This window comes from Arachis ipaensis, chromosome B6, assembly GCF_059453495.1.
Source record: "Arachis ipaensis isolate K30076 ecotype BB chromosome B6, ASM5945349v1, whole genome shotgun sequence".
Lineage (NCBI taxonomy): Eukaryota > Viridiplantae > Streptophyta > Magnoliopsida > Fabales > Fabaceae > Arachis > Arachis ipaensis.
In genome coordinates, this window is record NC_142441.1 from 26,033,070 (window position 1) to 26,045,674 (window position 12,605).

Genomic DNA, 12,605 nt, shown 5'->3' on the forward strand with positions numbered 1-12,605 from the left:
TACTATCGAAGGAGAAAGTTTTCATTCACTAGGGTACTCAGGTATTGGCATCTAACCCATCTTATTTCAATAAAGTTTTAAGCACAAAATAAATCAATAGGATTACTTTATTACTTTCGCTGCGTGTTATGAACACTTGTAATCCTTCAGTGGTATCAGAGCCATGGCCCTTTTGTGTTTAAAATTTTATTGCAAAAATTTACAGCATTAATAGGATTAATTTAAATTTTGTTATTATAGTGAATGTGATTCCTAATAATGGCATGGGATGCTATTATTAAAATTATAAATTTATATGGGATAAAATTATATGTATGTTAAGGAACATATTGTTATTATTATTTTTATTTATTTATGAAATAAAACTAAAAGAAAAAAAAGAATAAATAAATTTTATATTTTGTTTACGAGGAGTTACCTGACAACCAAGAGATTTGTACTCAAGGATAAAATTTATATATATGTATTTGATACATGGAATGAATTAATTTTTACTTGAACCTAGACAACTTAGGGGTATAAAATATAATTCAATTAAATAATAACTTGACAACCAGGTAATTATTTGGAATTAAAATTGTATGTGATACATTTAATCATCTGTTAAAAAATGTATGAGTAATGACTTGACAACTAAGATACTCATTCATGATTTTAAATATTTTTTTTAACACTTAATTTAAGAAATAAAGATTTCTTAATTTTCTATAATAATAATTATTGTAGAAAGTGTTATTTGTATGTGTGAATACGTACTTATATTTATTTTTTCCTTTTAGATTCATGAATAATATGTCTACTCTATTACTGCATGGCATACTTGAAAATAACAAATTGGCTGGAGCTAATTATGATGATTGGTATCGCAATTTGAGAATTGTTCTCATGCATGAAAGGCTAATTGATATAATCGATAAGCCTGCTGTAACGGCCCCAGTTCCTAAAGAGGATGGAAGTATTGATAATGAGGCAACCAAGGCTTATGAGAAGTACTTAAAAAATTGTCTTACTGCCAAATGCATCATTCTGGCATCCATGGGTTCTGATCTTCAAAGGCAATATCAGGATATGGATCCACCAACTATTGTTGAACATCTTAAGAAGATGTATGGTGCACAAAGTAAGACGGCCCGATATCAATTGTCCAAAAATTTGTTTAGATCCACACTTGATGTGGATTCTCCTGTTGGACCCCATGTTCTTAAGATGATTGATCTTATTGAACAACTTGAGAAGTTGGGATGCAAATTGGGCAAAGAACTTTCACAATATTTGATCTTGCAATCTCTTCCAGAAACCTTTTCACAATTCATTGTTAGCTTTAATATGATTAAAGTAAGTTGTGATCTTCATGAAATGCTCAATATGCTAATTGATTATGAGAATCAAATTGCATCTGAGAAAAAGAAAGGAGTTGCTATGGTAGTTGGCAGCTCTTCTAAGAAGAAAGGAAAGGGAAAAGCAAAAGGAAATGGAAAGAATAATTTTAAAAGAGAACCCATGGCACCTAAAGGTGGTGTGACCAAACCCAAGAGCAAACAAGAAAAGGCTGACAAAAATGATGTTGAATGCTTTTATTGTAAAGGCGAAGGTCATTGGAAAAGAAACTGCAAGGAGTACCTTGCTTCTTTGAAAACCAAAGAGAAAGGTAAGACATGCTTGAAAACAGTTTTCATGATTTCTTTAGCTACTATTAATTCTTCTATATGGGTATTAGATACCGGAAGTGCTCATAATATTTGCAATTCATTGCAGGGACTACGAGTAAGTAGATGGCTGAAGAAGGGAGAAACTTACCTTCAAGTCGGGAACAGAGCAAATGTTGCTGCTGTAGCTATAGGATCTATTTCTTTAGCAATGCCTACAGGCAAAACATTAATATTGGAGAATTGTCATTATATTCCTAATTTTGTTGCAAATGTTATTTCTGTTTCTATGTTGGACAAACGTGGTTTTTATTTTAATATTAAAAATGGCATTTGTTCTACTTATTATGGTGATGACTTATACATAAATGGCTATCTCCAATATGGCATTTATATTCTTCCCGATTTAAATGATAATTCTGTCATGCATGTTTCTACTCTCAAAAGAGAGAGGAATAATCAAGTAAATGAATCATATTTTTGGCATTGTAGACTTGGTCATATAGGGGAAAAAAGGATTTCTAAGTTACATAAAGAAGGCTACCTTAATAAATATGATTATGAATCATATGTAACTTGTGAATCCTGTCTCAAAGAAAAAATGACCAAAACTCCATTTATGGGACATGGAGAAAGGGCTACAGAATTATTGGGACTAATACATACAGATGTTTGTGGACCAATGAAAATTCAAGCCAAAGGAGGATATTCATATTTTATCACTTTCACTGATGATATGTCTAGATATGGTTTTGTGTATCTTATGAAACACAAATCTGAGTCATTTGAAATGTTCAAAATTTTTCGCAGTGAAGTTGAAAATCAAACAGGTAAAAGCATTAAGGTGCTTAGATCTGATAGAGGAAGAGAATATCTAAATGATAATTTTCTTGAGTACTTAAAGAAAAATGGGATTCTTTCTCAATGGACACCTCCTGGTACTCCACAACACAATGGTGTTTCAGAGAGGAGGAATCGAACTTTATTAGATATGGTTCGATTAATGATGGGTTTTACTAATCTTCCATTGAATTTATGGGGCTATGCTTTAGAAACAGCAGCATATCTGCTAAATAAAGTACCCACTAAAGCAGTTTCTTCAACACCATATGAGATATGGAAAGGACGAAAACCAAATCTCAAGCACATTAGAGTTTGGGGATGTCCAGTATATGTTAAGAAATTGCAAAGTAATAAACTTGATGCTAGGTCCGATAAATGTAGATTCATTGGTTACCCTAAAGAAACAATGGGTTATTATTTCTATCACCCTTCTGATCACAAAGTGTTTGTGGCAAGAGGTAGAACCTTTTTAGAAAAGGAATTTCTTTCTGAAGGAAGACAAGGTGAAGAAATAGAACTTGATGAAGTTCAAGAAACCAATGAAATAGTACAAGCTCAAGAACATGAAATTCAAGTTGAGCAACCAACTTTGGATGTACTCAAACTAACACCAAATTTATCATCTTCAAGAGTTGAGGATAACGAACCAATAGTAGTTCAAAGAGAGATTAATGAACCAATCATTGAACTATCTTTGGTACAAGAACTACCTCTTCGACGGTCCACAAGAGAACATCGTCCACCACTAAGGCTAAACCTAATGGTGCAAGATGATGTGGAAAATGGGATCGATTATGATGATAATGATCCTAAGATTTATGAAGAGGCAATGCAAAGCTCCGAAAGTCTAAGGCAGAGTGCCATGGAATCCGAAATCGAGTCTATGAGGATCAACAATGTTTGGACTTTGGTTGAACCCTCAAAAGACATAAAACCTATTGGTTGCAAATGGGTTTACAAGAAAAGGATTGGAGCAGATGGTAAGGTAGAGACCTATAAAGCCCGTCTAGTTGCCAAGGGATACCGTCAAAAGGAGGGAATAGATTATGAAGAAACATTTTCTCCTGTGGCAATGTTCAAATTTATTCGGATTCTACTTGCTATAGCAGCTTACTATGATTATGAAATATGGCAAATGGATGTGAAAACAGCTTTTCTCAATGGAGAACTCAAAGAGGAAGTGTACATGATACAACTTGAAGGTTTCACACTTCAGTCTGATCATAGTAAAGTTTGTAAGCTGCAACGCGCCATTTATGGGCCAAAGCAAGCTTCTAGAAGTTGGAACATTTGCTTTAATAAGACAATCGAAAAGTTTGATTTATCTGGTGTGAAAAGGATCCTTGCATATACAAAAAATTTAGTGGGAGTACAGTCATTTTCTTAGTACTCTATGTTGATGACATATTACTAATAGGAAATGATGTACCAGCATTGTAAAATACCAAAACTTGGCTATCTCAACAATTCTCCATGAAAGATTTGGGAGAAGCAGCCTATATTCTAGGAATAAAGATCTATAGAGATAGATCTAAAAGGTTGCTCGGACTCTCACAATCTATGTACATTGATACCATATTAAAAAAGGTATAACAGGGAAAACTCCAAAAAGGGCTATTTACCAATAGGCACTGGAATTACTCTCAGTAGAAAGGATTGTCCTAAAACTTCTGAAGAGAGAGTACGCATGAGTAGAATACCATATGCTAGTGTAGTGGGAGCTATCATGTATACCATGACATGTACACGTCCTGATGTGGCATATGCGCTAGGAGTAGCCAGTCGATATCAGGCAAATCCAGGTGAGGAACATTGGAAGGTGGTTAAATCCATTCTTAAATATTTAAGAAGAAACAAAGACCAATTCCTCATTTATGGAGATTCTGAACTTATACCAAAAGGGTTCACTGACGCAAGTTTTGCCTCAGACAAAGATGATAGCAAATCTACTTCAGGTTATGTTTTCACCTTAAACGGTGGTGCAGTGAGTTGGAAAAGTTCCAAACAAGCTACTGTAGCTGATTCAACAACTGAAGCTGAGTACATAGCCGCAAGTGAGGCTGCTAAAGAAGCTGTGTGGATGAAGAAGTTCATAAACGAGCTTGATGTGCTGCCTTCAATTAAAGAACCACTTTCATTACTGTGCGACAATAATGGAGCCATTGCACAAGCAAAAGAGCCAAGATCACATAAAAAATCTAAGCATATCTTGAGAAGGTATCATTTGATAAGAGAGATCGTTGAACGTGGAGACGTTGAAATTCAAAAGGTTGCTGGGAAGGATAATGCAGCAGACCCATTCACTAAGGCACTTGGATCAAAAGAGTTTGATAAACACATGTGAGAATTGGGATTGAAATATATGACTGATTGGCTCTAGTGCAAGTGGGAGATTGTTGGAGATAAGTGTGTATGTCCAACAAAATACTATTGTGAATTATTATTATTATTATTATTTCTTTTTATAAGAATAAACTTTTATAATTTATGATAGTGTCCTTAATTAAAATTAGAAACGAATAATTACGATAGGGATCGTAATAATGAGATATACGTTTTTTGAGTACTTTTAATTTAAATTGTTCTTAATCGTAGAATCACTAAAAATGGGACATTAGTGATTCGGATATATATATATATATATATATATATATATATATATATATATATATATATATATATATATATATATATATATATATATATATATATATAATAGTCTTCATTGGATGAAGATTAATAGATCTCATTTATTAAATTATATATATAAATGGTATATATAGAGATATAACCATTGAACTGACTCACTCTAAGAATTCCTAATGGTTATAGTTACCGTATATTTGTCAATAGGATATTCTTATGATGAACATAATATTAGAATTTTTCTTTCACCTGCGACTATTATAGTAATTGACAATGTATTTGTTATACTTTGATTCCGGACACCTAACACCCTACGGTGTTAGTTGAATGGACATTGGGTATGATTTAAATACTTGTAAAATTAATAATTAGTCAAAATGGAATCCATCAACTATGGTAACGAGTTAGAGCTCTACAATTATAATGAATGAAATAAACAATGCCTTGGCCAAGGGGTTTGAATGAATTAAGAAATGAGTTTCTTAAGTCATTCATAATTCATTATAAAAATGGTAACAAGTTAGAGTTTGACAATTAAACCGTACTCTAAAAGTTAGCCAAGAGCTGAAAAGATGGAAGGAGTTGTATTTTTTGTTCATCTTGGGTTCTTAGTAAAAATATTATTACTTCATACTATCGGGTCGTCAAGGAGCGTTGCTAGACGCCAACCTTGATTAGTAAATTTAGTATGACTAATTTACTACCCGCTTAGTATTGAACCTATGGGGTCACACACTAACGAGTGTTCTAATCTTTGGTAAATAATCATTTAATTATTATTTTGATTAGATCAAATAAATAATTATATTAATTCAAATGGAATATTATTATATTCTTTGCTAGCACCATGAATATAATAATATGATAATTGAGAATATTAAATAATTAATTATTTATTCTATGATGAGTTTTAAATATGGATAAGATCCCAACTGATTCTGTTTCAAATTAAATTGTAATTTGATTCACAAATCAGTAACCAATCTCATACTATATATATGTGTATATGATAAAAGAAAGAACACACAAGTTTTTCTTTTACCTCCTGATGAGCGGATAATTTATACGCTTTTTGGCATTGTTTTTAGTATGTTTTTAGTAGAATCTAGTCACTTTTAGGGATGTTTTCATTAGTTTTTATGTTAAATTCACATTTCTGGACTTTACTATGAGTTTGTGTGTTTTTCTGTGATTTCAGGTATTTTCTGGCTGAAATTGAGGGACTTGAGCAGAAATCAGATTCAGAGGTTGAAAAAGGACTGCTGATGCTGTTGGATTCTGACCTCCCTACACTCAAAGTGAATTTTCTGGAGCTACAGAACTCGAAATGGCGCGCTTCCAATTGCGTTGGAAAGTAGACCTCTAGGGCTTTCCAGCAATGTATAATAGTCCATACTTTGGCCAAGAATAGAGGACGTAAACTGGCGTTCAACGCCAGCTTTCTACCCAAATCTGGCGTCCAGCGCCAGAAAAGGATCCAAAACCAGAGTTGAACGCCCAAACTGGCACAGAAACTGGCGTTCAACTCCACAAATAGCCTCTGCACGTGCAACACTCAGGCTCAGCCCAAACACACACCAAGTGGGCCCAGGAAGTGGATTTATGCATCAATTACTTACTCATGTAAACCCTAGTGACTAGTTTATTATAAATAGGACCTCTTACTATTGTATTAGGCATCTTTTGATCATCTTAGGATCTTAGGATCATCTTTTAACGCATTGTTCTTAGATCAAGGGGGCTGGCCATCTCGGCCATGCCTGGACCTTCACTTATGTATTTTCAACGATAGAGTTTCTACACTCCATAGATTAAGGTGTGGAGCTCTGCTGTTCCTCAAAGATTAATGCAAGTACTACTGTTTTCTATTCAATTCTTCTTATTTCGCTTCTAAGATATCCATTCGCACCCAAGAACGTGATGAAGGTGATGATTATGTGTGACGCTCATCATCCTTCTCCTTTATGAACGCGTTCCTGACAAACACTTCTGTTCTACATGAAATAAGCTAGAATGAGTATCTCTTAGATCTCCTAACCAGAATCTTCGTGGCGTAAGCTAGAATGATGGCGGCATTCAAGAGAATCCGGAAGGTCTAAACCTTGTCTGTGGTATTCCGAGTAGGATTCAATGATTGAATGACTGTGACGAGCTTCAAACTCGCGATTGTTGGGCGTTAGTGACAGACGCAAAAGGAGGGTGAATCCTATTCCAGCATGATCGGGAACCGACAGATGAATAGCCGTGCCGTGACAGGGTGCGTGAGCATATTATTCACTGAGAGGAGGGGATGTAGCCACTGACAACGGTGATGCCCTTGCATAAAGCCAGCCATGGAAAGGAGTAAGACTGATTGGATGAAGATAGCAGGAAAGCAGAGGTTCAGAGGAACGAAAGCATCTCCATTCGCTTATCTGAAATTCCTACCAATGATTTACAAAAGTATCTCTATCCCTATTTTATTATTTATAATTCGAAAACCACATAACTGTTTTATATCCGCCTAACTGAGATTTACAAGGTGACCATAGCTTGCTTCATACCAACAATCTCCGTGGGATTCGACCCTTACTCATGTAAGGTATTACTTGGACGACCCAGTGCACTTGCTGGTTAGTTGTATCGAAGTTGTGACAGACAATAAAACTAGATCAGAGTATCTGGCCTAAGAAGCCATTACCAGAGATCACAATTTCGTGCACCAAGTTTTTGGCGCCGTTGCCGGGGATTGTTTGAGTTTTCGGCAAGCTTTTGGTCCGGTAACATCAGTGCCAGATTCCCTTTTGATCCGGCAACAGCACCAAGTTTTTGGCGCCGTTGCCGGGGATTGTTCGAGTTTGGACAACTGACGGTTCATCTTGTTGCTCAGATTAGGTAATTTTCTTTTTGTTTTATTTTCAAAAATTTTTCAAAAATATTTCAAAATTTTCTCACTTGTTTTCGAAAAAAAAAAATTGTTTTCAAAAATATTATTTTTATTCAAAATTTTTAAGAATGGATTCTAGTATTCATGAAGCATGTAAAGCCTGGCTGGCTGTAAAGCCATGTCTAAATGTATTTGGACTGAGGCTTGCAATTTGTTATCAAAGAGCAATATACTATCGTGTTAAAGACTGAAGCTTGGCTGGCCATTGGCCATGTCTAGTGTTTTGGACTGGAGCTTTCTTTGAAAGCTTGGCTGGCTAGTGAGCCATGTCTAATTCCTGGACTGAAGCTTTAGATTAACATGGCAAGATTCCTGGAATTCATATTAAAAATTTTGGAATCCTTATTTTCCTTTTTTTCAATTAATTTTCGAAAAATACCAAAAAAATTAGAAAATCATAAAAATCAAAAAAATTATTTTTCTGTTTCTTGTTTGAGTCTTGAGTCATATCATAAGTTTGGTGTCACTTGCATATGCATCTTGCATTTTTTCGAAAATATCATGCATTCATAGTGTTCTTCATGATCTTCAAGTTGTTCTTGGTAAGTCTTCTTGTTTGATCTTGATGATTTTTTGTTTTGTGTCTTTTCATGTTTATCATATGCATTCTTGAATTCTTAGTGCCTAAGCATTAAAGAATTCTAAGTTTGGTGTCTTGCATGTTTTCTTTGCATTAAAAATTTTTCGAAAATATGTTCTTGATGTTCATCATGACATTCATAGTGTTTTTGGTGTTCATCTTGACATTCATAGCATTCTTGCATGCATCACATGTTTTGATCTAAAAATTTCATGCATTGCATCTTTTTAGTGTTTTTCTCTCTCATCATAAAAATTCAAAAATTAAAAAAATATCTTTTCCTTTTTCTCTCATCAAATTCGAAAATTTGGATTGACTTTTTCAAAAATTTTAAAAATCAAATTGTTTCTCATGAGTCAAATCAAATTTTCAATTTGAAAATCTTATCTTTTTCAAAATCTTTTTCAAAAATCAAATCTTTTTCAAAATTATTAGTTATTTTCAAAAATTCCAAAAATATTTTTCAAAAATCTTTTTCTTATTTTTATACCAAATTTTCGAAAATAACATAATCAATTAATGTTTTGATTCAAAAATTTGAAGTTTGTTACTTGCTTGTTAAGAAAGATTCAAACTTTAAGTTCTAGAATCATATCTTGTGATTTCTTATGAATCAAGTCATTAATTGAGATTTTAAAAATCAAATCTTTTTCAAAACTAACTTCAATCATATCTTTTCAAAGATATCTTCTTATCTTATCTTTTTCAAAAATATCTTTTCAAAATTTGTTTCAACTAACTAACTAACTCTTTGTTTGTTTCTTAACTTTTTCAAAACTACCTAACTAACTCTCTCTCTCTAATTTTCGAAAATATCTCCCCCTTTTTCAAAAATTTCTTTTTAATTAACTAATTATTTTTATCTTTTATTTAAAAATTTTTCGAAAATTATTAACATTTTTTCAAAAAAAAAAAAAACCATTTTTCAAAAACCACTAACTCTTTTTTCAAAATAATTTTCGAAAATTATCCCTCCCCCATCTCATTCTATTTATTCATTCATATCCTAACATCTCATCTCACATCTCTTCCATTCATACAGTTGTGTTTCTTCCTTTACATCACATTCTTTATCTCCCCCTCTTTTCTTCCACTCACAAAGGGATCCCTATACTGTGGTATAAAGGATCTCTATTATTATTATTATTTTTCTGTGCCTTCTTCTTTGTCATATGAGCAGGAGCAAGGACAAGAACATTCTTGTGGAAGCAGATCCAGAACCTGAAAGGACTCTGAAGAGAAAATTAAGAGAAGCTAAAATACAACAATCTAGAGATAACCTTTCAGAAATTTTCGAACAGGAAAAGGAGATGGCAGCCGAAAATAATAATAATGTAAGGAAGATGCTTGGTGACTTTACTGCACCTAATTCCAATTTACATGGAAGAAGCATCTCCATTCCTGCCATTGGAGCAAACAACTTTGAGCTGAAACCTCAATTAGTTTCTCTAATGCAGCAGAACTGCAAGTTTCATGGACTTCCATCTGAAGATCCTTTTCAGTTCTTGACTGAATTCTTGCAGATATGTGATACTGTTAAGACTAATGGAGTAGATCCTGAAGTCTACAGGCTCATGCTTTTCCCTTTTGCTGTAAGAGACAGAGCTAGATTATGGTTAGATTCTCAACCCAAAGACAGCCTGAACTCTTGGGATAAGCTGGTCACGGCTTTCTTAGCCAAGTACTTTCCTCCTCAAAAGCTGAGCAAGCTTAGAGCTGATGTTCAAACCTTCAGACAGAAAGAAGGTGAATCCCTCTATGAAGCTTGGGAAAGATACAAACAGTTGACCAAAAAGTGTCCTTCTGACATGCTTTCAGAATGGACCATCCTGGATATATTCTATGATGGTCTATCTGAGCTATCAAAGATGTCACTGGACACTTCTGCAGGTGGATCCATTCACCTAAAGAAAACGCCTGTAGAAGCTCAAGAACTCATTGACATGGTTGCTAATAACCAGTTCATGTACACTTCTGAAAGAAATCCTGTGAGTAATGGGACGCCTATGAAGAAGGGAGTTCTTGAGGTTGATACTCTGAATGCCATATTAGCTCAGAATAAAATATTGACTCAGCAAGTCAATATGATCTCTTAGAGTCTGTATGGAATGCAAGCTGCATCCAACAGTACTCAAGGGCATCTTCTGAAGAAGAAGCTTATGATCCTGAGAACCCTGCAATAGCAGAGGTAAATTACTTAGGTGAACCTTATGGAAACACCTATAACTCAACATGGAGAAATCATCCAAATTTCTCATGGAAGGATCAAAAGCCCCAACAAGGCTTTAATAATGGTGGAAGAAACAGGTTTAGCAATAGCAAACCTTTTCCACCATCAACTCAGCAACAGACAGAGAACTCTGAATAAAATGCTTCTAATTTAGCAAATCTAGTCTCTGATCTATCTAAGGCCACTGTAAGTTTCATGAATGAAACAAGGTCTTCCATTAGAAATCTGAAAGCACAAGTGGGCCAGCTGAGTAAAAGGATCACTGAAATCCCTCCTAGTACTCTCCCAAGCAATACAGAAGAGAACCCAAAAGGAGAGTGCAAGGCCATTGACATAAGCGCCATGGCCGAACCTGTGAGGAAAGGAGAAGACGTGAATCCCAAGGAGGAAGACCTCCTAGGACGTCCAGTGATCAATAAGGAGCTTCCCTCTGGGGAACCAAAGGACTCTGAGGCTCATCTAGAGACCATAGAGATTCCATTGAACCTCCTTATGCCCTTCATGAGCTCTGATGAGTATTCCTCTTCTGAAGAGAATGAGGATGTCACTGAAGAGCAAATTGCCAAGTTTCTTGGTGCAATCATGAAGCTGAATGCCAAATTGTTTGGCATTGATGCTTGGGAAGTTGAACCTCCCTTGTTCATCAATGAACTAAGTGATCTGGATCAACTGACATTGCCTCAGAAGAGACAGGATCCTGGAAAGTTCATAATACCCTGTACCATAGGCACCATGATCTTTAAGGCTCTGTGTGACCTTGGTTCAGGAATAAACCTCATGCCCCTCTCTGTAATAGAGAAACTGGGAATCTATGGGGTGCAAGCTGCTAAAATCTCACTAGAGATGGCAGACAGCGCAAGAAGACAGGCTTATGGACAAGTAGAATGTTATAACCGAAAAAAAAAAAAAAAAAGGATGGAAAGCACGTGGGGGGCACATGCCCCCACTTAAATTTTCTCCCCTTCTCCCCCATCTGTCGAAGACTCCCGTCCCCCCTTTCCTTCTTTCATTTTCTTTTATTTCCTTCCAACAAAACCTAAAACCCTCTTCTCCTCTTCCCTTCTTTCTCATTCATCTCTCCCATCTTCTCATCTCTTCTTCTTGCAAACACACACCATCATTAAACCCACTTCTTTCATCTTAATTCCTTCTCCTTCTCTTCTCTATTTTATTCATTCAAATTTCTTTTATCACAACCCTAAATCATGGAGCTTCAACCTACTTGGTGAAGAAAGTATTCAACTTTTGAGTTCTGGTTATTATTGAGGCTTCAAGGTAACTCTTTGACTCAATAATTAGCCATATCTCCAATTTTTGTCATCTCTATATTTATGGGTATATATAAATCCGAATTAGGGTTATTAGGGGTTAGAAAATTTGGGGCTTTTGTCAAGGTGAGTAAGATTATGTTAATTGACAACATTAGTAGCTCACAAATATCATTATTGTCATATTTCTAGAGTTGTAGAATTATTGGACATCATTTGGTAGCTCGTTGACGCGCTCAGAGTTGCTTCCGGTTCTTTGGAATCAAGTTGTGAGTGGATATTATATCTATAATTGTTTTTAAATATATTATTATCAATATCTATGTTGAATCATTAATTTTGGAGCTTGAAAATATTTTATTATTGTGATTTTTGAATTTTTGAAAATAAATATTGATTTATGAAACTTACAATTTTATAAAAATACACACGAGACGATATTTATATATTCTGTAAAGTATAAATG

The 12,605-nt window shown here is 34.6% G+C and overlaps 1 non-coding gene and 1 pseudogene across 1 annotated transcript; one reads left to right on the top strand and one right to left on the bottom strand.

Moving 5' to 3' along the window:
• The first annotated feature begins 4,176 nt into the window (after positions 1–4,176).
• On the top strand, positions 4,177–4,702 carry LOC148554935 (secreted RxLR effector protein 161 pseudogene; annotated as a pseudogene).
• Positions 4,703–10,347: 5,645 nt separating this feature from the next.
• On the bottom strand, positions 10,348–10,455 carry LOC148554936 (small nucleolar RNA R71). The gene has a single exon (XR_015887265.1). It is a non-coding gene; the product is annotated as a small nucleolar RNA R71 (small nucleolar RNA).
• Positions 10,456–12,605: the final 2,150 nt, after the last annotated feature.